General features: G+C 40.2%; 1 protein-coding gene across 4 annotated transcripts in view; it reads left to right on the plus strand.

Moving 5' to 3' along the window:
• ephb2b (eph receptor B2b) overlaps positions 1–27886 on the plus strand; it is a 149868-nt gene that overhangs the window by 66891 nt on the left and 55091 nt on the right. The window lies entirely within an intron of this gene.

A 27886-nucleotide genomic window follows, 5' to 3' on the forward strand; every position in this document is an offset into this window, starting at 1 on the left:
GCAGATATGGTGTGAAATTAGGGAGTCCCAATTGAAAAAGGAAAATAGTAGGGCTGGGCGATACATCGAGATTTTAATATATATCGATATATTTTCAAACGCGATATGGTACGAGACAATGTTGTTTATATCGATTTAAAAAAAAAAAAAAAAAAAAAATTTGATTTTGATATAGCTTATTTTGTGACAAATTGACTTGAATGTTTTATTTGAGATTTGCACAAATGTTTTGTTATTTGCACAACTGTCAACCTCAGTGGAAAAGTCTGCCTGTTACTGTCTACATTGTATTAATTGTACAGTGTATTTTAATTTAATTGTTATGCAGGAAAGGGATATTTGTTTTATTTTATTCAAGAAGCATTTTTATTCTATATATGCAGGCAGTTTATTTTTATTTCATTTGTTTTATACATTTTGATATTGTGCAGATATCTGTTAATAAAGGCACCTGTGTGACATTTGGCACGAGGCTTTGTATTAAAACTGATTGTTTTTTTAATGGTTTGCCTCAGAAAAAAATGAAACTAACAGAGATGCTATGCTATAATGCTTTGGGGGAAACCCCAATTATGGCACAGAAAAAATATCGAGATATATATCGAGTATCGCCATTCAGCTAGAAAATATCGAGATATGACTTTTGGTCCATATCGCCCAGCCCTAGAAAATAGTAAGACATTAAACACAGAAAGCAACAAAATGTTATTGCATAGAGTCACTGCTCGTGGAGGTAGATCCAGCTGGCCAACTGGCTTGTACAACACAATCATACAGCCTGAAGCAGCAGAAGCTGCAGAAGCTGCACCGCCAGAGTTCAACAGTCTCGAATCTTCAGGAAAGAAGCCGTTCCTTAGTCCGGTGGTCCTGCTCCGGATGCTCTGCAGCCTCTAGCCTGAGGGGAAGAGGGGTGAAGAGTGAGTGTACAGGGCGAGTGGAGTCCTTCATAATTCATTACGCAGAACATGATGCTTTTTTTTTCTTCCTCTTTTTAAGAGTAAAAGGGTTTTAAATACATCACTGTTCTAAACAAGCAAAGCACAACATCAAAATACCAAACAGACACTTAAAGAAACCAAGAACGGCAATTTTGAATGTCCTAAATTCAGTTTTTAAACTTTTCTGAGAATGTCTTCTTCCCAAGGAATCACACAATAAAACAAAAGGAATGAAAAAAAAAAGCTGGCAGCATTTTCCTGTCAACTAAAATCCCTCAAGAGCAAATCGATTTGGTTTTTCAGAACACCATTATACCCAACATTTACCTCTGTCATGCACTATTCACACTCTGGCAGGTGGCAGTTGGTCGAAATCTTTGAGCTCTTGATAATGTGACACAGCGTGACGGCATGCACCCTGCAGGCTGGAGCCGTGCTGATCCAGACTCGCACCGCAAACCACCCATACTGCAGATTTGTGGATAATTTTGTGGCCGATACTTTTAAGTGTGTCTGCAATTACAGCACAGCCCCACGGTGTATGTTTTCATGGACAGGGAACTTACAAACACCGTCAGACCTTTTCAGCGACTACAAACAAGAACAGGTACACGCCCGACCTCGTGTACTTTGTCACATGCAGATAGCTACTCTTGTGCACATCCTTGCAGTTACAGTCTGCTTGCTTCCTGACCTAGATGTAATTCATCGCTGCACGTGGTGGATTTGAAGATCTCAGGGGTGCCTTCAGTCACGGTGTTCTTTTATGCTAAATAGGATTATACATTTATATGATGTTCACACAGGAAAAGCATGTTGATCTACTTCAAACGCTCACAAATGCCTTGAGAATTTGACAAAAAAGAAAAAAAAATCATATTCCTCTTTACTCAGCTATTTACAGTATTTCTCCTTGTTTGCTGCTTTTTATCATCACGACTGCAGTGAATGTAGATGATGACCAGTCTTTCCTTTCCTTAGTCTTCCTTGATCAAGAAAGTTTGTACAATATTAAAGCTTTATGGGATGAATGCATTATCTGTGAGAGCATCTGAGGAATGCAGAAAAGCACTATGCTTCGTGATGCATGCTCTCTATTAGGGCTGTTCGATTAATCGATTTTAAATCGTAATCGCGATTTTTTTTTTTTTTTTTTTTTTTTTACCTTGTCTGCACAGATATTAATGATTGATACCATATTAATGATTGATGGAAATACCTCTCAATACCTGCGACAAGTGCCCCATCGGAGAGGCTCTTTAGTGTAGGAGGGGGCGTTGTAACATGCCACCGGGCATCCCTCAAGCCAGATGCGGTAGACCGGCTCGTGTTCCTTGCAAAAAAACTTGCAAATGTGAATAGCAAATGTAATGACTGACATTACACACCTCTACCTCCTTCATGGGTTGCATTATTATTTAGCATGCAAAGACCCAGTTTAGTTTAATTAGAAAATGTCTTGTTTTATTTAATTGGAAATATAACTTACTGTATGTTTGCAAGTGCTGATTTGCTGATTTTTTTTTTCAGAGATAAAACTTTATATTTTATTATATTTTTTAAAACTTTTTTTCTACTTATTTTACAGAGTTTTGCACTTTATTCATTCATTTTTGGTTTAATAAGAGCAAAGTTTGGACTTAAAGCCCAATGGGGCAAATGTTCAATAAAAAAACAGCATATTTGAAATCATTTCTTTGCCTTTTGTCAATTCACAAAATAATCGTAATCGTAAATCGGATTTTGAGAGATTTTATTTTTGGGCAATATCGAACAGCCCTACTCTCTATTCTATACTTCGAATATAACCTCAGCACAAGCAAAACGTGTGCCAAGTATTAAAAGTTAAACATGTCATTACTTTCTGGTTCCTCCATTGTTAAAAATCCCCTTTCTGATGCAGGGCTGCTACCAGTTCCTCAGCTCTGTAGTCATTTTCCTCAACACCGAAAGCTGATATCTGTGCTTGAAGCTGTGGTCAACCGCTGGCTTTCGGCTGCTAGGGGCTGGATAATGAATTGATTTGTGAAAGATGTGCATTTGTCTGCCAGTATAATAGAGTAATGAATTGATTTGTGAGAGTTGCTATCAAAGGGTTTGAAAGATATACTCTTTCCTGGCTGGATTATGGTACCACACAGACACCGTAAAGCAGCCAGAATGAAAGATGCTATTTATATTGTAATATTAATATGTCAGCCGGTGCTCTGTTCCAGCATCTTCTCAGCTAAACTTGTAATTATGCATGTAACAATTAAACCCTTGGCAGGGATTCTAACAAATAATTACGCCATCATGAAATCTGTCAAAATATTGACACCAAAAGGGGATGCTTACATCAAATTGCTGAGGTCTTTTTTTTTCTTCCTCTGCAATTGTCTTACAAGTGAGATTATGTTCCCTCACTAAGAAGTGCTACAAGTAAAAGAGACCATATGAGGGCCTTTCACAAGAGACGGTCCTAAAAAGAGATCTGATTTCCCCTCAGAGCCTTGAGGAGATGGTGCACCACAGAGACACATGAGGTCCTGTTTGCCCTTGCTGTTCATGAAAAGCATTCCCTTCGCTGGGGCACAGTGAGAGCCATGTTCATGGGTTGAATTGCAAACTCCCTTAACAATGCCCATGTGTGTCTTTCAGTGTAATCTGATCATCTAACCCCATGCTATTGTGAGTTCAAGGGTCTCGACTGTGGGAGCGTGGCTTGTGTTATTGAGCAGTGCAAATGTGGAGGGAGACAATCTGTCAGGGTGATAACAACAACTTGATTCATTTCTTGGTTATGTTTTTAATGTGTCGGCGGTTGTGTTTGGGGGAGGAAATGGAAATCGTCGGGAAAACAGTGGCATTTGCTTGCTTGGCCCTGTGGCCCACATCTTAAGGGGAAGGAAGAGATATTCTACACGTGATATGAAGTGGAAATAATGGAGGAAAGAGGAATTTCAAGGTGAAATCAGTTTGGTCATCTCAGCAAAACGCATTTTTCACACCATTTTGTGGAGATAGAAGAAGTGAAAGAAATGTTCGGAAATCAAAAAATCTTTTTTTTTCCCTGATTTAAACCTTTTTTTTTTTTGGTATCACTGTATTATCCCATTCTGATGTACATTTTCAGTTTCAGAACTCATTTTGACACCCTCAACTCTCCCACACTGGTTTCATATAGTCATATAGTTCACCTTAGTCGCTGCCAAGTTTTTGATATACCACGTAATGGACATAGCAAATGCAACCAAATTGCAAAAAAGACTCCTCAGTTGTCTGCAAGTCACATGAATGACATGCATTTTTAGGTCACAGTGTGGAGAATTTGCAGCAATACCAGAGGCTCTAGTCACCGTCTCGTGGTGAGGTATGCATCAGCGGTAGTAAGTGCTTGGAAGTAAGGTTCCTGTCATTGCACCAGAGCAATTAGATTAAGGAGGAAAGGCTTCAGTAATTCTTCAACCAAATGTGGCTATAGATAAAGAGAGTTAGGGGGATTGAGTGCAAAGGTAGGTGCCGGGCAGACATGATTGGATAGACATGATTGCATGGAAAAGTGGATGGGAGGGGGGGAAGGCAGGAAATGACTCCCCATAACACACTGTCAGAATCCCAATTATTGCAGTCTCTTCGTCTGGAGAGGGTTTAAGGATGGAAATCAGCGTAGCACAGACAAATCCTCACCGCTGCCTTTATTTCCCTCGCCACCGCTGTCTTTAATGGCAGCTCTAATTGACTAACAGCGCAAGTGGGGAACAGCCCCGGCGATGACTGGGAGACTGTCCTCGGAGCTAAAAACAAGACACAAAGCAAAACAAAACAAACACGCACCCCTAAGGCTTTTGCTGCAGTTAGCATTGTGCAAATAAGGACGGGGGGAAAAAAACAACATTTGAATTGGTATGCAGTAAAAGCAAGACCAAGGAACCACGAGAGGGGAAAATGAAAAAGAAGAGACTCAAATGTAAACACTGTACACAATAGGCACTGAGGAAATATTGTGTTAGAATAAAATCCACACTTGCTCTCGTTGATTGATGGCTGCTTCGGCTGCTGGTAGGAGCCATTTGTTTAAGCATAAGGAATATGAATTAATGCCTGAGCAGATGTTCATTACTGAAACACTTGCCTTGTAAATGGCATCTCAGCCAACATGATTTAATGTTTGCATCACAGGAAACATCCTTTGATTTCCATTACTAATCTTTTCATTTGCGTCCAATAAAAAAAAGCCTGTGATGTGTATTGGAAACGGGCGGGCCCTTTTGGTCCGTACACAATGCAGGAGGTTTTACCAGCGTGAGGCAAACAGGCAAGCTCGAAGACGTGTCACTGTTCGCACAGGCCCCAGGGAGCATTCGGGACGCTATATTCCCCCTTCCCCACCGTGATGGGTTTTCATTATAGCCAAGAGCTTTTTCTGTCAAGTCCTCTGTTGCTCCGTATGTTCCAGGAGAAAGGAAACGGCTAGTGGACACTGATAGATTTAAACCAGGTAGCCTTGATTTTCTGAACTACTCCTCTTAAGTACGTATTTACTATATATCCGTGTGATGGAGTGAGACCCCGCTCAGGTTGAGCCTCATTTCTCTTCCAATGACAACGAGGATAGGCCCCAGTCCCCCATGACCCTGGACAGGATTGAAGCAGATAAAGAAAATGGATTATAAAGTATGCTTCTGCTCCATCGCAGTTCAGTTACAAACACTGGTTGTGCTAATAGTCTTTTAAACTGCAGCACATACACATTGCTTTATTGAACTACTATCTTACGACATTAAATAAGCTGCGTTTAGTTGATGTCACATTTAACATGTCTGAATTGTTATCAGCAATTACGGATCATTTTCTTTGAAAGTTCCCACACAATATCGTTAAAGGACACATATCAGGGCCAATAATTGCGTTTCCTCTGCTTAAGAGAACATCTTTGGGTATATAGGTTGACTATCAAATCAAAAACACAAGCATGTTCATTTGTTTTAGGTCTCAAAGTCTGAAAATGTGCCTGTGACCTGCATCTGAAGGGGGGCTGTGACATCGCAGATCCAGCTCCGTGGAGCTTTAGTAATGCTCTCCATCTTTGCCTCCACCCATCTTCATGTCATGCAACCCTATGAGCAAACCTATGAAAAAACAGAAAAGAGGGGTGGATTCAAATTGAGTTGCAATCAGTGGTTCCTTTAAATAAATGTTTAAACAAGTTCACAGAGATTAAAGGGGACCTATTATGAAAAACACGTTTTTTTCTTGCTTTAACATATATAAAGTGCCAAAACATAGAAGGAGGAAAGCAACCAAATGTGTGTCTGTACAGCCGCCCGGATGAGCCATCCAGTGTCATGTGGCTTCTACGAACCGTTCAGATTCTGCTCCCATCGTTACGTAACGACGGGAGTGATGCGTGAAACCACGCCCACAACTAACTCTGGCTGGAACAACAACTAACTCCCCCGGCAAGAGCTTCCGCCATTTTTTCGTAGCGGTGTATCGCGTCATTCGCGTCATCGCGTCAGGCAGCCAATCAGCACAGAGCCTCATTATCATAGTCCCGCCCACTCAGAATCCTGCATAGATAATGAGGTTAGAGAATGGGAAGATAAAGACATGGCTCAGAGGCTGAATTTCTAATTTATTTAGCAAAAACAATCAAAAGCTTGTTTTTAAGACATTAAAGGCCTGTTTGAAATAGGTATTAGATGCCATAATAGGTCCCCTTTAAAATCAAATACTAGAGACAGAAAAACTGAAAACAGACTTTTCCCTTGTCTTTTCTTCAGATTATCTGGTTGTCCTTTAAGTAAAACTGCGTGAGAAGCAGCAGAAACGCTTCCGTATTAATAATCCAGTGACGACATGAATAATCATGTTACCCCCGGGGGACCAAACTACTACTTTTATTTGAATACTTTAGCCCCAGTTTCCTACCAATAATCGTACCTTTACTCAAGTTGAATTTTTAATGCTAAACTTTTATTCCAGAGTTTTCACTTTTAGTTGAGTATTTTTTGACATAACTGTGTGCAGCAGAGTGGCGCGGCTGCTAACGCTGCCGCCCCACAGCAACAGGAGGTTCCTAGTTGGCTCGTTTCAGGCCCGACAGGGACCTTTCCGTGCAGAGTTGGCATGTTCTCGTGCTTGAGCGGGTTTTCTCCCACACACAACGTTAGATCCATATTTGATATATGAGTTAAGAGAATACAAATAAGCTGTCTGAAACACAAAAATACTATTGATCATGTGCATTCAAATCAATATTAACATCACATGCATGAGTAATAATATCGCTGTATTTAAATGATATGAACTGCCGTTCAGCAAACTTAGATCCTCTGTGACGATATAATGGTCTACGTGAGCGGAACGCAGCTTTGTAATTTTATAGCTAACACGCTCACACCAACGTTTAGTGGAAATCCGTCAGTTATGTCGCAGCCGTTCCTGTGAGAGCACCAAGTATACTCGTGCACATATGTTCTATTTTCTAAATTTTCACTGCACATTTATCATCCGCTGAAGTGATAATGTGACCCGCGATCCCTTCGAATCTCCCTGCTCTCAGAGATCACGGCCTTCAAGCTTGTAAATGTATTCCACATGTTTTTGCACATGTCAGACTCTGCTCCACATGCCCCTCTGTCACACTCCTCATTATCCCACACCATCTTTTGCATCTCAAATTCTGACAGTTTGACCTCTTCAAATCCCGGGATCTGCTTTCACATTATTGGTCATCTTATCAAGTGTAGTCTTCCTCTAGGTCTGGTTCTTTGTCATAACACCTACACATCTCTGGGTCGGAGCGCGAGATACAGCAGGCACTTTTCTGGTGTTTCTCCAGGAAAGCACAGGAAGGTGACAACTCCGAGGACTTATGGTTCTGTTCAGGATAGATTTGCCTTGGCCGGCCGGTCCTGGAAACAAGAGCTGCGCCGTATAGAGATCCTTCCATATGGGCCTCTCTGTTTTCTTGCCAGGGACAAGGCAGCGGCTTTGTGAAAACATCCCCATGTGCTCTCTCTCCGATGTCCTCGACTCGTCTCGTGTTTGTGGAATCGAGTCGGTTTCTCAGTTAAAGGGGCCTGATGAATTAAGCATCTGTCTGGATAAAAGATGAAAAACGATCAAGCAGTTTGTTAGAGATAGGACTCCCTCTCGAGGATCAGTGACCCTGTTTGGGAAAAAAAAAAAAGAACTCGGTCAACACAAAGAAAATTAAAGTGATGTTGTATGCTTTTGACCTACATTAGAGCTATTATAAATATGTGACTACAGATACAGAATATCCTTTCCTGACACTATTTAAATGTGCAATCCATGGACACTGTGTCCAAGAGATGAAGAGCTTCATACGGTATGATGGTCAGAATGATAGTATGTGCCTTTGTTGGCAAAAATAACAAAAGCAAATGTAAATATAAAAACAGCTGTGCGTTATTTCATTTGTCTTCTCTCGGTTATTTGTGAGCGCTTTGCTGTGTGAAGAACTTGGTGGACAGCATCTTATATAACCACAGTATAGAGTGGCTGCAGACGCATGCATAGGAGAATCTCCAGGGCTATAGCCGCTTCTAAAATAAGTAATATCAGCCACAGACAAAGATGTCTCTCCTGTTGAACTACAGATGATTAAAGATTAAATGGCTTCATTGCTGAGGCCAGGAGAGAGGAGGGATATATTAGAAAGGAAAAGAGCGTGGAGAAGTGGGGGCTGGGTGTTGGGGGTGGGGATATTAAAAGGCAAAGAGCTGCTGCTTTTTTTTTTCTCTCTTTGGTTTCTCTTTTCCTTCTACTATCAGTGTAACATGCCTCACTATCTGTCAACATATTGCGTGGAGAGCCAGGAGAGATCATCTTCTTTTTAGAGGATAAAGAAAGATAGCACAGAATCAAGACTATCAAAACCGCAGATTTCCTCACACGGTTGTTCTGGGCTTTTGATGTTTGGACTGAAAATGAGGGTTTACTTGGTAGACTGCACCAAGATTTCCTGATACAGACCCTTTGACAACACATATAGTTTTAAAAAGACAAAAACTAACAACAGTTATGAAATCAGAGAACGTAACTCCTTTCTTGGTTTCTTAAAATTAGACAGGTTAGTCACATTTTAACCACATTGTGAGAGAAAACACTCTTCTCCCCTACAAACAAACAACAGTAGCGTTTCCATTTAACTGCCAAGTAAATTTAAAGTGAATTTTTGAAATGTTGCATAATAGACAAACCAAAGGAACACAAATTAGGCGACTTGATTGCTTTGGAGTAAATGGATCCAGCTGTAGATGTAGTGGGTGGCGTTGTCAGTAGGCGCTGATGTAAGTCAGGCTACGCTAAACAAACTAAGCCAACATGAAGCTTATTATTCATCGAACCAAACTACTTTTTTTTTTCTCAAGAAGCAAAAATATTGAATATACCACATGTGGCTATAAATATTCACTACATCAGGAATTATTTGCAAAATTTGATTAGATTTAAGCATGAAGCACTGATGTTTTCATCACTCGTTTCTAATGCAGCTCTTAAACATGGTTTAATGCCAAACAGTATTTAAAAGGTGCCGTTGATGCACAGTTCAGTCATGTTAATAAATTTGATCTCGATGATGTGTGTGGACCTGTGTCGGGTCGTGCGGTCCTGCACTGTCAATCTCATTATAACATCCTTGCAGTTTAATTAAGATGAATATCTGTGCATTTAATTATTTTACCATATAAATGTTTTAAATTCAGAGACCTCGCCCTGCTGCTCTCAAAGGAAAACAAAAAGAGACTGTGTTAAATAAGCAACTAATTCTCCTGCCGGAGAGCAAATAAGAAGAATCAACAAACTGAGAGTGTCCTTGGATTCAAGGGCAACATCTCAATGAATCCCTATGAGCTGATTCTGTCCACACGAGCTCTATGGAACCACGGGGGCCTCTGTAGCATTTGAGCAAAGTCAACAACCAGTTCCAGCAGTTTGTATTTGCATTTATTTTATTTTGGGATTTAATCCCGTAATGTTTAAAACTCCACAGGCTAATGTCAACTCGAAAGTTGGACCGATGTAGCAAAGTTTTCTGTCATCATCCTCCCCAGGAGGCCTTTGAGTGTGTGTTTGAGTTTGAAGTTGAACAGATGTCTCCAAAGCCCTTCCAGTGTGAAGTGAAGTTCTCCCCTTGAGCCAACCGCAGGACTGCACGTTGTTTGCTTTTCCAACTTGCTACCTGTGTGTTCCTTACTTACTGGAGACTCCAGGTGAATAATATTTAGTTTAACAGAGCTATTGTTGATGTAAGGCACTTTATCGGATCCAGGTCTGAGAGATATCGCAGAAACTGCTGCACACTGATATCAACCCAAAACTTAATTCAGCAACAATAAATCCCTTTTTTTCACTCCCTACTAGGAATGGGTGATAGTTCACGATAAACCGATGACAAAAAGAATTTGTCATCTCACGGTAAAAACGATAAATTGAGGAAATGAGAAAGAAAGAAAGAAAGAAAGAAAGAAAGAAAGAAAGAAAGAAAGAAAGAAATGAGCCAGAAAGAAAGAAAGAAAGAAAGAAAGAAAGAAAGAAAGAAATGAGCCAGAAAGAAAGAAAGAAAGAAAAAAAGAAATGAGCCAGAAAGAAAGAAAGAAAGAAAGACAGAAATGAGTCTGAAAGAAAGAAAGAAAGAAAGAAAGAAAGAAAGAAAGAAATGAGCCTGAAAGAAAGAAAGAAAGAAAGAAATGAGTCTGAAAGAAAGAAAGAAAGAAAGAAAGAAAGAAAGAAAGAAAGAAAGAAAGAAAGAAAGAAAGAAAGAAAGAAATGAGTCTGAAAGAAAGAAAGAAAGAAAGAAAGAAAGAAAGAAAGAAAGAAAGAAAGAAAGAAAGAAAGAAAGAAATGAGCCAGAAAGAAAGAAAGAAAGAAAGAAAGAAAGAAATGAGTCTGAAAGAAAGAAAGAAAGAAAGAAAGAAAGAAAGAAAGAAAGAAAGAAAGAAAGAAAGAAAGAAATGAGTCTGAAAGAAAGAAAGAAAGAAAGAAAGAAAGAAAGAAAGAAAGAAAGAAAGAAAGAAAGAAAGAAAGAAAGAAAGAAAGAAATGAGTCTGAAAGAAAGAAAGAAAGAAAGAAAGAAAGAAAGAAAGAAAGAAAGAAAGAAAGAAAGAAAGAAAGAAAGAAAGAAAGAAAGAAAGAAAGAAAGAAAGAAAGAAAGAAAGAAAGAAAGAAAGAAAGAAATATTCCCGTTGATGACACTTTTTGTATTGGTATTTTTTTTATCGTTATTGGGTTAAATGCCAGAAATTGCCCATCCCTACTCCCTACTTCTCTTTTTATTAAAACGATGCCGCTCAATTAAGTCTGTAATTGTTCAAGATGAGCATACTTGCTGCCGGACTGGAAAACAATCTTGACCTGGTTTATGTGTGAGCGCTGGATGTTCTGCCGCTGCGGGGGACAGGCTGGCTTTGTAAATGCTATACTTACAGAAAACACTGGATGTAAAAACCTTCACATCCCCTCATGCAGCTGCTGAGCAAATAAATTACACAGCATAATAAGCTGTTTTGCGCTCTTGTGGAATTCCTAGGCTTTTCGGCTAAAAGGTAGAATCGGACCCAGTTTTCGACATTCTTTTAAACTTTTGTAAAGAACTGGGTTCATCCAAAGGGTACTGGGATATTTTTTTTCAAACCACGCTTGGGAGATGAAAGGCGTAGCACAAGCCGCCAGGCTAATCCTTATCTAGTGGGTTAGAATAATCTTACCAGCACATTAGATATCAGTGGTGTATGGGATAAAATAATCTCTCCACCCCCTCTTCCACCTTTAGGTCTTTGTGTTGTTATTAGGGCTATTTTCCAACAATTTATACTGTGAAGCCTATAGGGATTCTATGGGTTTTTTTTATAACATTTTATGGAAAAGGAGATGGTGATGCTATAAACAACAAGTTAATGAGAAAAGCTGCTCTGTTTGCCTTATGCGGAAAAATAAAATAGCTTCCTGCCCACCTCACAGCACGGGTTCTAGCGCAGCGCTGAGATGTTATAAATCTGGGTTTATGTTCCCATCATGTTGGAAAATTAGGTAGTAATTTCTTTTACACCAAGCTGAACTAACGCCATTTAATGAAATGTAATTCTAAACCTCACAAGTCCTGGGCAAGTTGTGTAAAATAGATTGTAAACTGAAGTGGCCCGTAGGGAAAGTAGAATCAGAGCAGACTCAGCTGATGAACTATTCCAAATGACTTGATATGATTTACCCAAGGAGCATTGATCGCGCCATTGCTGACACAATTACATTCTTATCTTACAAAACCTTGTGGTTCTCTACAAGGAATAACTGATGATGTAGGTTTTTAAAAATCCAATACGCTAAGAGTAAGTGTTGTATTTTTTGTTAATTATTATTTATTTATATGTTGTCAGCACAATTAAGAAATATAACGAAAAAAGAGTGTATGTGTGTGTATGTATGTATGTGTACTTGTATGTTTGTGTGTATATGTATATTATGTACGTACAGTATGTATGTGTGTGCGTGTGTGTGTGTGTATGTATATATTTATATATAATTAAGAAAAGAGTAATGTAAAAATAAGAAGGACATAAATAAATATTGTTAATATTTTATGGAGAAGGGGCGGGATTAAATAAGTTATACTTCTTCCCACCCCTTTTCGGACATGCAAGTGAAATTACTGTGCTGTTTTTTTGTTTTATGCTGTTTTTTTGTTTTATTTTGTTTTGTTTTGTAAAATTGTCTTGATCGGCCATTTTGTATTATTATTTCTGTTTTACTTGTTCATATTTACGTTATATATCATTTGCATGTTCGGAATAAATCACTAACTAACTAACTAACTACATTTTTAGTGTTGGTATTAGAAAGAGAGAAGAATAAGGTTCTTTACAGGGTGAGACTTGATTTATTTAAAGCGTTGTGTTGTTTCCCTGCAAAACGCTTCAGATCAACAACTTTATCACCGAAACAGAGACTGATTGGAAAATAACAAGTCCTAAAACCGACAGGGCAAAGAGAAGAAGCACGTAGCCAGCCCCTCCAGTTTGACATTAACCACCCGCCAGTGTTTACTACAAAGCCCGGATTGGCCTCACAGCGTATTGATGCCTGGGAAATGCTCACTTCGTGCTGGGACCAGTGTTCTGGTTTATTGTGGTCATCTCAAGGCTGTGTGGTCTCGACAGAGTTATGCTCGCCTTTTAGGTGGGTGGGTGGTAGCGGTGGGGGCATCGGTGCGTTTTCATGTGCAGGGTGTTTTCATTACACTCCACCGACGTACTTTGTATGGCAACGTCTCAACACACACCAGGGCCACTGCTGCCTCCACTCGCTGGACGGGTATCTCCTCTCTGTGAAGTAACAGGCTTATAGAACTGTCTGGAATACATTAGTCACAGCTATTAATGGGGCTGTTTTGATTCTGCTCTCCCCTTGTCAGAGGCTTTCTTCCCCAACGTGAAAAGTCACGACGGCGGTGAAGCTGAACCTCAAAGACAGACCTTGTCAGCTCGCAGAGAGACAGACAGAGTTAAAAGGAAACTGTGAAGTTGCAAGGGCGGAAAGAGGACCTATTCTATGTCTCTTTTAATCTCAGTATATTATGCCTTCTTGAAATGGGAGCGGAACCTACTTCGACTTTCAGCGAAATATGAATTTGCTTGGTTTTGAGCTGTCACTAGCATGTGTTCCTGCAGTTTTGTCCCCATATATTCATCTGCTGGCTATTTCATATTCAACTTCTATTGTCTCACCGAGCGCTTTTAATGTCACTGATCGGTAGGAATGGGCGATATTTTACCGTTCATGATATACCGTCAAAAACATTCCCCACGATAAGAATTTGTCATCTCACGGTAAAAACGATGAATTGAGGAAATGAGGAAAGAAAGAAAGAAAGAAAGAAAGAAAGAAAGAAAGAAAGAAAGAAAGAAAGAAAGAAAGAAAGAAAGAAAAGAAAGAAAGAAAGAAGAAAGAAAGAAAGAAAGAAAGAAAGAAAGAAAGAAAGAAAGAAAGAAAGAAAGAAATGAGCCAGAAAGAAAGAAAGAAAGAAAGAAAGAAAGAAAGAAAGAATGAAAGAAAGAAATGAGCCAGAAAGAAAGAAAGAAAGAAAGAAAGAAATGAGCCTGAAAGAAAGAAAGAAAGAAAGAAAGAAATGAGCCTGAAAGAAAGACAGAAAGAAAGAAAGAAAGAAAGAAATGAGCCTGAAAGAAAGAAAGAAAGAAAGAAAGAAAGAAAGAAAGAAAGAAAGAAAGAAAGAAGAAAGAAAGAAAGAAAGAAAGAAAGAAAGAAAGAAAGAAAGAAAGAAAGAAAGAAAGAAAGAAAGAAGAAAGAAAGAAAGAAAGAAAGAAAGAAAGAAGAAAGAAATGAGCCTGAAAGAAAGAAAGAAAGAGAAAGAAAGAAAGAAAGAAAGAAAGAAAGAAAGAAAGAAAGAAAGAAAGAAAAGAAGAAAGAAAAGAAAGAAAGAAAGAAAGAAAGAAATGAACCTGAAAGAAAGAAAGAAAGAAAGAAAGAAAGAAAGAAAGAAAGAAATGAGCCTGAAAGAAAGACAGAAAGAAAGAAAGAAAGAAAGAAAGAAAGAAAGAAAGAAAGAAAGAAAGAAAGAAAGAAAGAAATGAGCCTGAAAGAAAGAAAGAAAGAAAGAAAGAAAGAAAAGAAAGAAAGAAAGAAAGAAAGAAAGAAAGAAAGAAAGAAAGAAAGAAAGAAAGAAAGAAAGAAAGAAAGAAAGAAAGAAAGAAAGAAATGAGCCTGAAAGAAAGAAAGAAAGAAAGAAAGAAATAAATTCCCGTTGATGACACTTTTTGTATTGGTATTTTTTTATCGTTATTGGGATAAATGCCAGAAATTATCGTGATACATTTTTTAGTCCATACCGCCCATCCCTACTGATCGGTGAGTGACATTTTGAGCCACCATGTGGGATATCTCAACAATCCACAGAAAGTATCTGTCACTATTAGAAACCATTTGCATCGAAAAGGACCAGGTTCTTTCAAGCACAGCACTTGATACATTGATTTTTTTTTTTCAGTCCTTGTAGAGCCTTGTTAACTCCTCCTTGCGACCTTCTTACTAAATATAGCAATTCACGTATTGATTTGGGGATGTGGTGCATTCGCAGCTTGCCTCTGCGATAATGACCTATTTCAACAGATTGCTTGTAGATAAGTAGTATTTTTCCCCCCCTCTTTGGTGCAGCCTTTGTCTCTTCTGCAGAGAGAAGAAGCCATTTTCTGAGGAGAAGTTATGTTGCTCAGGCCGGAAAGCTGTCATGTATTCATGATGGCCTGTGGCTGACATGCTGACACACCCATGGTTTAGTTAGGAGACCCCTACAGGTACAATATAAAATATAAGCTTTTTGAAATTTGGATTATACTGTTATTTTGTGAGTGCTTGTGATCCCATAAGCAGATGTTTTACTTCATTGTGGTGCAAAGTAATGACTTTACAATACAAACAAATCAATTGGACCAATAAGGACTATAATTTAGTATGAATCATTCCCTCTGTTGTACCTTCATTGCGATTAAAGTGTGGGGGTGTGGAGAAGGGCCGATGTATGCTTGCCAAAAGATGGTCCAAATCTGTGAGTACATCATGCCAGCGGGCATACTTCCCGTTGCTGAATGACTGAGATGGAAATCGTAGCTCTGAAGTGTCTCATTATCTGTCTGCATAGTCCTGCAAGGGGGATAGGCATCGCTGCAATGCTATCCAGAAGTTCTGTCATGTTTTTATCAAAACAGTCAAATGTCATGCAGAAACATCTCATTATTTGTTTTTGACCTTCCAGACAAAACAAGAGCTCGTGCAAAAGGCAAACAGCAAGCCTTGTCTGGCCTTGTCTGTCCATCCTTAAGCATGCAACAGGAAACAATGTATTAGTTACACTGTAATTTAGATTTCAGCTGGACAATCTTTCATTTAAAACTCATTTATCATCGCCATTTCTGTCTGCTCTTACGCCCATTTCGGGATTTCGACCTGAATGGAAGTGATTCATCCAGAGGACTTTTCGCAGTGGCATTTTCATTCAGCTGGTGGATTGTTATCAGCCCCCATCGCAAAACCCCTGAGAGCATAAGTCCTTCCTCCTGGTGTACCCGTTCACAGACTTTTCAGGGACCGTCACAATCGGGCCATTGTGGGCCCGGCGCGTCTGTCATCTCGCTGGTTCTGCTGATGCGGGCCGCGTGCTGAGAGCATGGTCTCCTCATACGCTGCGCTAAGCGCTGGCTAATTGAGCTTGTCGAGCTAGAACCTGTTTGTGTGCTGATAAGAAGGTATTTGACCTCTTCACAGACTTCTGGTGGCGCCTTTCAGAACATAGTTGTTTGTTTTCTGCTCGGGACATACCGGCAGGTAGAGGAGAGAATCTCTAAAAACATATGTCCGTATAAAAACAAACATATCTGGAATTCATCTTTTTTTCTTCCCGCCGCCAACTCTTATATCAGTTGATCTTTGAACACTGAGCCGAACATAACAAGGGGAGCAGTCCGTGCCGGGCTCAGGATATTATGTCATTTGGAAGGGACTTTAAAAAAAAATTATTATCAAAAATTGTTGATGTAGTCTAAAGGAGCCCATAAAATCACCAGGCATGATTGCACATAGGGCTCTCCTCTAATCAATTGCTTACTTCTCTGGTAAGGAGAGCTGGCGGAAGTCCACAAATCGAAGGTCTTGGATAGATGCCCTTCCCATGTCCTCATCAAACTGCAATGAAGTAAATCAAGACTAACTGTGACTTCATCCCACCTCTTTTCATTAGGCCAGATGTGCTGGCTCAATTATATACAACCATTGTTTCTCTTTTTTAATTTCACTTCATTAATTTAGGCGCAGAGCCGGTGATCAGTGATCTGGAACCGGAGATAGGCAGACACGTGACACAAATGTGCTTTAGGCTTTCTGGCACTTTTCACCACACTTGCAGTACCTGGTATTTCTACCAGGTTAATACATGTGGAGATTGTCTGCATGCGGTGTCTCAAATATGTGAGCAGATGATGGGGATTTTTAGACTCGGGACGACTGACATGACCCCCCTCTCACACTATCCTCTCAAGGATAATCCCGCTCCCTCCAGGAAACCAAAACTAATCTGCCAGTGGACTTTTTCGCTGGACCTTACTAAACTAACATCATCATGAACACAAAACAGGATTCTGAACCAGCTTTGCGTATGTTTTTCGGCTCTATCAAGTGCTGCCTTTGTGTTCAGAGTCGTTTGAACCACTTTCCCCTGCAGCAAGTTTCTGATGTACATGGACGCAAATACACTTAGTTTTGATGACTCACAAGACTGTCAGTGTGTGAGTAAGAAAAACGCTATCTGCAAGGATGTAGAGGCACCTACTCTACTGCTATATTTTTACTATGACCTTTTCAGCACCTCATCATTACCGTCAAAGACAATATGTGCTGGCTTGTACAGATGTGTTTGTTATGCAGTACTGGAATGTACCTACTTGTGCCAAGGGGAAAGCTATCCCTTTAGGAGTGTGGCCTGAGTTGGAGTTATACGTGTATGTGTGTTGCATATTTGAATTTTAGTGATATGACTATTCCTGTCTAACTGAGGATCATTGAAGTACAGGCTTCATCAGAGATTTTTAAAACCCAATTAACTTATGAAAGGAGTTTTGAACTGACGTTGATGTTTATGTGGAGCTGGATGGGAAATTAATCTAAATACACACAAAGTGTCTGGAGTTGGTATATGAGGGCCCAGATTAGGGATGGGCGGTATGGACTAAAAAATGTATCACGATAATTTCTGGCATTTATCCCGATAATAATAAGAAAAATACCAATTCAACTCACCTTTTCAACTATAAATCTATCTCGCTCTCAGATCCACCATGTTTGTTACACAAACATGTCATCAACAGGAATTTATCCTTTTCTTTCTTTCTTTCTTTCTTTCTTTCTTTCTTTCTTTCTTTCTTTCTTTCTTTCTTTCTTTCTTTCTTTCTTTCTTTCTTTCTTTCTTTCTTTCTTTCTTTCTTTCTTTCTTTCTTTCCTTCCTCCCTTCCTTCTTTCTTTCTTTCTTTCCTCCCTTCTTTCTTTCTTTCCTCCCTTCCTTCTTTCTTTCCTCCCTTCTTTCTTTCTTTCTTTCTTTCTTTCCTCCCTTCCTCCCTTCCTCCCTTCCTTCCTTCCTTCCTTCACGTACGTTGTGCGTCGATTTAACGCAGAACCATAAATCAGCTTTACACAAAAACATCAAATGGGAATTTATCGTTTTTACCGCGAGATGACAAATTCTTATCGTGAGGAATTTTTTTGGCGGTATATCGTGAACGGTAAAATATCGCCCATTCCTAGCCCAGATGCAGGAGGACACGAGACAGGAATTTCAAAAATAGTCATTTATTGACAAAAAGCGCGGCCGAGCAGGATCCAAAAACCAGAATATGAACTTGACAAACCTGACCAGAAATATTGAGGAATGAAACAGTACGGATCAGCAGGGAGCAAGTGAAACACAAGATATACACAGAAGGGTTGATGAGACACAGGTGCAGACAGTCAGGGCAGATGGGAACCAGGGAAGTCAAAACAGAACTGAAACACAAAGACACAGGTTTCAAAATAAAACATGAACTAAATAACCAAACCGTGACACAAAGAAGCCATTTCTCACATTTCTTCAACATCCAGTAAGTCTGAAGTGATTAAACCTGGGGGTAGATGCAATGCATGCATCTTTTTCCTACAGACAAACTAATGAAAGAAAGAATATGTGCACCGTACATATCCACTTATGCATGTTTGTGTAGCAGTTTAAGCCTGACACGATAAAGCGGAATCAGAATTTGACATAAAATGAAAAAGAATTTCACAGCTTTCTCCTCCTATGAAAGTAATTTTCGTCTTGTTTTATTCCCGTCTTGTTTTATGACTGGAGTTGTGAAATATGACCTGAGCCACGTGTAATGGCTGAGGCTGCTCGGGCAGCGTCGGAAGAGTTTGTTAATGGAATTTGAAGACGAGAATAAATACTTGGAGAGGGTTCTGAGTGCCAGACACGAGATGATGAGTCGTTTTTTGTGATGTTTTATGTTTCACAGGACCGTTAAGGAAAACAGCCAACATGTCACGCTCCACTTGTACATCTGTGTCTGCCCCTTGATCGTATCCACGCGAGACCGTGTGACCCGATAATCAGGCTCTGTGTTCATCCGTCGCCTCCTGTAGCCCTGACGTGCTTTTTAACCTCCCAATTGGAATCCAATCATTTCTGTTTTCCCTCTGCAAACTGCACAGTTTCATACATTTGACACCGTCTAATGCATGAGGGGACGCTCCCTACTAGAAATTGAACCTTGAAGATAATAACACGAAACATATCCAAACAAGAAAGCCAGCAAAGACACATTTTTTTTCAGCTACTAGGGGATTTTGTTGTTATGTGAATATTTGTGAGGGAATGTGGAAGCATCTGGGGTCGTCTTACAGTTAGGATTCTCATAATCCGCTCAAAATGTACGTTTTGAAACAAGGCTGGCATTAAAAGATGCATTTCATTTAAATGTTGTCAGACTCATTCACCTGCCTCTTATTTTACTAACCCACAAGATGGCAAGTGAATGAAGCTATTCACTTACATGGAGGATTGGTAAAAAACAAATAAAAGAGAATATCAAGTACTGTGGAATGTAATAAGCTATTTCTTATGCTGTATCAGTGCTTTGTCTCTCTTTAGTAAGTCTGGTAATGTTTATAGATAAGGTGATGAGGTGGATCAGTAATCTAAGAGAGTAGTTATTTTGAAACAAACCAAGAATATACTGCAGCACTGGGGTTTCTGGGTAACCGAGGGCTTCCTTTTTTTTCCTTCTGCCCCAGCATCAAACCAGTCCTTCTCTGTAAGAGCTGGGTAGGGATGGGAATCGAGAACTGGTTATTGTTCAGAACCGGTTCCCAGTGTTTCAATTCCTTGGAATCGTTTGCAAAATTTGCAAAACTCCCAACATGCAAAAACATTTGAGCACACAGCATTTAATAACAATGAATGTCGTGTTTTCATTCTGCTCCGGACTAACGTAAGCAATCCTCAACCCAGCAGCAGCTAGGGTTGCCACCTTTCAGAAATAGAAATAAGGGACGCCCGGATTTCAGCAGCGCAGGACCCAAAAAAAAAGCCCCAAAACTTCTAAACTGAATAAAAATGTGTTTATTTTATATGAAAAAACTAAATGCTTTGATTTAAAGTTTAAAGTGCTTTAATAGCATTGAACTTGCATGACTGTACAGACAGACAACCATACTAGCAGCTGAATTATCCTCCTATGCTATGTATGTCCACATCAGCCCAGATGTATAATATAGCCTACAGGTGAAGAATATGGTGTAAAAGTTAATTTATTTCAATAATTCAACTAGAATATGGTGTAAAAGTTAATTTATTTCAATAATTCAACTAGAATATGGTGTAAAAGTTAATTTATTTCAATAATTCAACAAGAATATGGTGTAAAAGTTCATTTATTTCAATAATTCAACTAGAATATGGTGTAAAAGTTAATTTATTTCAATAATTCAACTAGAATATGGTGTAAAAGTTAATTTATTTCAATAATTCAACTAGAATATGGTGTAAAAGTTAATTTATTTCAATAATTCAACTAGAATATGGTGTAAAGGTTCATTATTTCAATAATTCAACTAGAATATGGTGTAAAAGTTAATGAAAATACGGTACAAATCGTGTCCCGTATTAGTTCAATACGAGACGCAACATTTTTTTCTCAAATAAAGGACAATTCCGTATTTTACGGGACGGGTGGCAACCCTAGCAGCAGCAGCAACGTTAGCATGTCATTGGCTAATGATACTGCAGGTAACTAATTAACTAACGAACACTGCCTCTCATAGTAGCGCCATTTGCCTCATTGTTGTCCTTTTTTTCCGAATTACAATCGATAAAGAACCGAATCATTAAGCAGAATCGAAAATGGATAATAATAAAAATCTTATCAATTCCCGTCCCTAGAGCTGGGTACTTCATTTCAACGACCCCCCTCCTCCCAGGATCCATGCTGACGGATCTAAGAGAGAGAGACCAGCCGTCCGAGCTCATCTTTTATCAGGGCTGAGGATGTAGTCGTAGAGGGGTTCAAGACGCGGTCCAGGCTTATGAGTAGCTCATGAATGACTTGTTTTAGATGAATCAATTACATATTCAGAGGCTAATTAGTCAATATATTCACTCAGTACAAAATTGCTGGGGCCACCACCTCACTCTGCAGCTATGATTGGATTATTTAATGCATGCCACGTTTCAACAACAGCCACTAATGCGTTCAAGAGAGTCTCCCACCAACAATAGCGCCCGTTCAGGCGCAGGTGTAATGGTTTTGCCTGTGTGTGTGTCTGTGTGTGTGTGTGTGTGTACACACATTTGTATTTGCAGAAATGACTTCCTCTGAAACCTCAGGGATGTTTTGCAGTAAAATGGAGTTTTAGTAGCTTGAGTCTCCTGTGTCATGTCATGGCCTGCATTTGCATGAGCCTGTTTACCATTCGAGGACTTGGCCCTCATTTTAGTCTTAATATCATTTTAGAGAACTGGCCCCTTGGAGATCGGTCCACTTCTGTCAAGTTTATCCCAAGCGCTGTGCTTTTCCTCCAAAAACTGTCCGAATTATGGAACATTAACAACGCTTTTATTTACCAAAGCTGCCAGAAGAAAATATTAAAATTAGGGCAATTACCATGTTTTTGTATCCGTGTCTGTATGTGTGCGTGTGTGTGGAGTGCTTGCGTCTGTGGCATGTTCCAGCTGTCCCCCCCACTTGTAGATCACATGGATAATGTAATTCTCTTGGACTCCCTGCTGCTTCATTAAATGCTCGGGGTCAGAAGAATTCATATAATCATAAATAAATACATTTAAAAAGGATTGTAGAAATATAAGACCCACCCTATAACATTTATCTTTGGTGCCCTGCTTGAAGCGTTTATGTGTGTGCATGTGTTCTTTGTGTGTTTGTGTGTTGGAAGACTACACTTGGACAGTGACAGGATCCAGCACCAGCTGCTCCTGGTGATGCCGTCCCCACCCCTCCCTCCCTCCCCTTTCCTTCCTCCTATGCTCCCCCAATCCCTCTACTGTGACGCCCCTTGTCCCCACTGACTGGACAACACTCAGCCCCTTTATGCCACCTGTCCATCAGCCAGGCTGCACCTTAGGGAGCCTCTGTCGCTCTGCTCGCAACTGCTGCTTGCTGTCTTTGTTTGGACTCTGTTAAAGGCTCCCCATTTCCCACTCTGCCTTCTCTTCTTCTCTTTCGCTCTCTGTGCTGTTCTTTGCAAACACGGACACACAAAAAGACACATACAGACAAATGATTGCTTCTGTCAGCTACTTCCTACATCTGCCTCCAAGGACAAAGGACTCCACCACCGCCACCACCAACCCATCTCACAGTCCGCCTCTCACCTGTACTGGCAAGGATGTCAGCGACAGGGAATGTTGGGGCTGCGCGGCGAATAAATGTCGCCTGTTGAACCAAATAAAAAAGATTGAATTCATCCCAAACTGACAATACAAATTCTGAGGAAGTCTAAAAACAGCAGCCAAGCATTAACGGCTCGGTTATTTCACGGACCGGGGCAGCACAATTCTTCCAGTATTGCTTTTTATCCCTCCCAGAGGAAGCAGTGGAGTCCACAGCAACACACCGTGTGTCTTCAGCGGGTCACCGAGGTTATTTATCACCGATTCGTCTCACTTCTCTTCTTCCCATACCTTTTTCCACCCTTTATCCCACCTTTACTCACATCACTTCCTCCACACAAGCCCCGCTGTCATCAGCAGTCTGTGGCGGTGATCAGGGCTGTAAGGTCCGAGTGCAGCCTGCGGAACAGTGTCGGGAAGCTGCCTTACATAGCAATGGCTCCTGTTGCCCTAGCAACTGGCTGTCCTTGAGAAAAAGGGCACATTTAGGGGGTTTCGATTGGCAGCCCCAGTCAAAATTCATAAAGAGTTCAGACACATCTATCTATCCATGTAGGAAGGCACATTGTGTAAACAGATTTCAGCAAACACCTTAAAAAATGCATGAATCCTAGGTTTAGAGAGCGGTTTGAGATATAAGTCGTTGTCCAGAGGGTTGGGGGAAACTGTTTTGAACCAGCTGTAGTGTTCAGTGGCCGTGCATAAGGATGCCCTGCATCCTACACGGCATCAGGTGATAAATTCCCATTAAGGAAATGGTGAAAGTAACTACAAGCTACCCAAATTATTTTGCCTGCATCAAAAATAGAAGCAAAACACTCTGACATCTGCAAATCTCATGCATCCTCATTTCTTTCTTGTCTCATATCCACAACTTTGTACGCCCATCCAGTCTCTCCCTGAATATGGGCGTACCCTGTCCCTCCCGCCCCTCTCACCATTACAAACAAGGTCAAATTATAAACAGGTCAACTGTCATTAAGTGTCAATTGGAATTTCATCTCCCTTTTCCTTTTTTTTAAATCACTGACTTAAGTTTTTGTTAAGGACGTAGCACCATGCCACATTTCACCAATCCTACCTGTACAAAATTAGCTGTTTTATCTGCAGTGCATACAGCAGCCGGATAATGAAAGAATATGCCAGAATTTAAGTGACATTTTGTCAGCTGCCTTAATGATCTGTCATTACAAATAATGGATTACAATATAGATAATGTCAGTATGATGCAGATCATGAAGGTTAACAAGCCAGTTTAAATGGAGATTAATGCTGACAGTGGGTCCTGCACACCTCCTTCCACACCCCAGCCATCTGCAGCCCTGCGTACCGAAAGGGTCCTCTGGCAACCTGATTGGATCCCTACATCCTCTGGAGAGCAAGCTGTCAAGTGATCTGCCTGCATGAAATGACCCTTTCCGCTTTATTCCCCATAACAGTACACCTTCTAGTCTTGTCGACATTCCTACTCGGCCCTTTTCTCAAATGCCTTTAATTTAACATTCTATATTTGTGCCTCTTTTCTTTTTTTTCAACTTTCCCCTCGTGTTAAAGAAAAGGGGAGAAAAGAAAAAAAAAAGGTTGCAGTGAAAATTCCAGAGGTTATTACTGTGCTGCATGCATGGTTCCACTGATGCTCTCCTTTCATCTCTGTTTCCTCCTTTATTTGACAGATGGTAGTTATCAGACGGTATGGAAATACTGTGGTTAAGATAGTTTTCAATGACCCCCCCCCCTTTGGTATTTATGACCTGATGATCATCATGAGCATTGTGGTTTTAAACACGGGCTACTTTGCTCGCGTTGTTTGAGCCAGGAAACATCGCCACATGGGAATGATGATTTCCAGAAGGACTGTATGCGTAAGATGTGAGCTGGTGCACCTCAGTCCGCAGTAGGGCTGTTCGATTTTGCCCAAAAATAAAATCTCGATTTTTTTCTCTCAAAATCCGATTTTCGATTACAATTATTTATTTTTGTTTTTTATTATTATTTTGCGAAGTGACAAAAGGCAAAGAAATGATTTCAAATATGCTGTTTTTTTTATTGAACATTTGCCCCATTGGGCTTTAAGTGCAAACTTTGCTCTTATTAAACCAAAAATGAATGAATAAAGTGCAAAACTCTGTAAAATAAGTTGAAAAAAAGTTTTAAAAAATATGATAAAATATAAAGTTTTATCTCTGAAAAAAAAATCAGCAAATCAGCACTTGCAAACATACAGTAAGTTATATTTCCAATTAAATGAAACAAGACATTTTCTAATTAAACTAAACTGGGTCTTTGCATGCTAAATAATAATGCAACCCATGAAGGAGGTAGAGGTTTGTAATGTCAGATTTTCGTACGATTTTCACGTTTTAACATCGTTCTAATTACATAATCGCGATTACGATTTAAAATCGATTAATCGAACAGCCCTAGTCCGCAGTGCTGCACCAAACCGTTCGGTTCATTCACCTATACTTTAACTAATTAATTCTTCATGGCATTTATAAAACAAAAATCTACTCAAATATGAATATTGGTGGATTTTAAGACCATTGTAAAGGTGATGGAGCAGCATGGTGGCTTTGCCTCACAGCTAGAAGCTTCCTGGTTCATGGGTTTTCTCCAAGTAGTCCAGCTTCCTCTCACACTGCAAAATCATGTTAACCTAACGTGTATTGTAAAGTGTCCACAGGTGTGCTTGTCTGTATCTATGTGGTTTTGCACTGGACTGGCGACCTTACCAGGGTGTGCCGCTGCCTTTTGCTTGAAGAGCGCAGGAATAGTCTCCAGCAGACCCCAGTGACCCTGAGTGAGAAGCAACAGGTATAGATTTGGATGGATGAGAACTAGGGATGGGCGGTATGGACTAAAAAATGTATCACGATAATTTCTGGCATTTATCCCGATATCGCTAAAAATGACCATAAAAAAAATACCAATTCAACTCCACCTTTTCAACTATAAATCTATCTCGCTCTCAGATCCGCCATGTTTGTTACACAAAAACGTCATCAACGGGAATTTATCCTTCTTTCTTTCTTTCTTTCTTTCTTTCTTTCTTTCTTTCTTTCTTTCTTTCTTTCTTTCTTTCTTTCTTTCTTTCTTTCTTTCTTTCTTTCTTTCTTTCTTTCTTTCTTTCTTTCTTTCTTTCTTTCTTTCTTTCAGGCTCATTTCCTTCCTTCCTTCTCCCCTTTCCTTCCTTCCTTCCTTCCTTCCTTCCTTCCTTCCTTCCTTCCTTCTTCCCTTCCTTCCTTCCTTCTTCCCTTCCTTCCTTCCTTCCTTCCTTCCTTCCTTCCTTCCTTCCTTCCTTCCTTCCTTCCTTCTTCCCTTCCTTCCTTCCTTCCTTCCTTCCTTCCTTCCTTCCTTTATTCCTTCCTTCTTTTCTCCCTTCTTTTCTCCCTTCCTTCCTTCCTTCCTTCCTTCCTTCCTTCCTTCCTTCCTTCCTTCCTTCCTTCCTTCCTTCCTTCCTTCCTTCCTTCCTTCCTTCCTTCCTTCCTTCCTTCCTTCTTCCCTTCCTTCCTTCCTTCCTTCCTTCCTTCCTTCATTCCTTCCTTCCTTCTCCCCTTTCCTTCCTTTATTCCTTCCTTCTTTTCTCCCTTCTTTTCTCCCTTCCTTCCTTCCTTCCTTCCTTCCTTCCTTCCTTCCTTCCTTCCTTCCTTCCTTCCTTCCTTCCTTCCTTCCTTCCTTCCTTCCTTCCTTCCTTCCTTCCTTCCTTCCTTCCTTCACGTACGTTGTGCGTGGATTTAACGCAGAACCATAAATCAGCTTTACACAAAAACGTCATCAACGGGAATTTATCGTTTTTACCGCGAGATGACAAATTCTTATCGTTAGGAATTTGTTTGACGGTTTATCGTGAACGGTAAAATATTGCCCATCCCTAATGAGAACAAGAACTGCAAGAAGAGAAATCAGACAGGTCGTGGCCGCATCATCCTGGTTCCATCCCAACTGGATGGTTTCATCACCATCTGTGCCAGTTCTGCTCAGAACTCCAGCCAGAACCAAGCAGGGTGGATGATTTAAAAATTATATTTGGTGGATGTCAAGTGTTTTTGACGCTGGAATGGCCATCTTGTTTGTTGTCAGTTTGTCGCTGCTGTGGGATGCAAATAAAGGGAAAAAAAAAAGGAACCAAGGGGCTTGTCGTGCCCTCAGTAGTGTCATGACAACAACAGCAACCAGATGGCAGTTTATTGTAGCTGAAGGTTTTAAACAAATGCATCTTCAACGATTTTTATTGGTTTCAACAGTGTGGTAACATAGCTGTAAAAGAAGGAATCACTCTGATGATTCCTGACAGCTGCAAAGTCCTCCAGATTTTGTCCGACCATGTTTCCATCATGTTCTTGTTGCTTAAGTGCTTTTGTCTTCATGGCACTTTTCATAAATCAATTTGAGTAAAAAAAAAAACTAAATACGTCGTGTGTAATTCTCCCTGTTTAGTAATTTATTCTGACCAACTATTTCTGCATCGCTGTAATAACAGTAAGCCAGACTTGGCCATGAAACAGGAGCTCGCCTGGTTAAAGTGATCTGTACTAGTACCGTAGTTGTCCCTACACATACACGTCAACGAGCCCAACCTTCCTGCCGGATTTGGTTCCTTACAACATGACTCTGATGCGCGCCAAAAGCAGAGCAGTCCCAACTGAACCAACAGAGTAAACGTGTCTAAAGATTCACGGCGCTCCAGCTCTACTTTTATTAGGGAATCATTTCTGGAGTAATGAGGAATAATTTGGACATGCCATTTTGCCTGCCAGTATTATTTCTGCATCAAGTTAAGGAGATAATGAGAAATATAAGGTCACTTAATGGGAAATTAATTTACACCAGTTGTTGCATGACCACTATTTCCATGACAAAGTATTTTTAGCTACCACGGACATTCCTGACAGTGCTTCACACTTCTTTTTGTCCTTGTAAATACCGAACCTTGTGATGGAGAGCCCCGTATATGTGCCACATATAGGAGGTTAAGCCCTTGCAGGGTAAGATGAAATTGTCCTCTGGGCAATAGCCAGATGGATTTTATTAGAAGCTTGGAGCTTTACAGTCTATTTTTATTTGTGTTTTGATGTATATCTATTGAAGAATATGGAATTAGATTAGCTCTAGATGTGTGTGCACGTGTGTGTGTGGGGCAGTGTCCAGTGCTTTAAGTTTCAAGTCCGTATAGCATGTTGTTTGTGTGTGTACTTTGAGCCTCAGCCCTGCCGAGGTGGCAGCGCCCACAGAGCTCATTTCCCAGGTGTCCCACATTTCTGGCTAATCTGCTGCTCACTTTGGCTCCTAATCTGTCTCAAAGGAGTCTGCTGGAAGGAGGGGGATTGGGGATCTGAGCTCTATGACAACTGCTGAGGAAATGCAGCTTAGAGCAAAATGCTGAGGAGAAATGCTGCTTTCCAATCATCCCCACTGTCCTCCCCTACCGCATGAGACACGACTCCCTTGCAGTGCACAAAAATATAATCGTGCACCGACACGTTTGCATGAATGTAAT

Source organism: Cololabis saira, chromosome 8 (assembly GCF_033807715.1).
Source record: "Cololabis saira isolate AMF1-May2022 chromosome 8, fColSai1.1, whole genome shotgun sequence".
Classification (NCBI taxonomy): domain Eukaryota; kingdom Metazoa; phylum Chordata; class Actinopteri; order Beloniformes; family Belonidae; genus Cololabis; species Cololabis saira.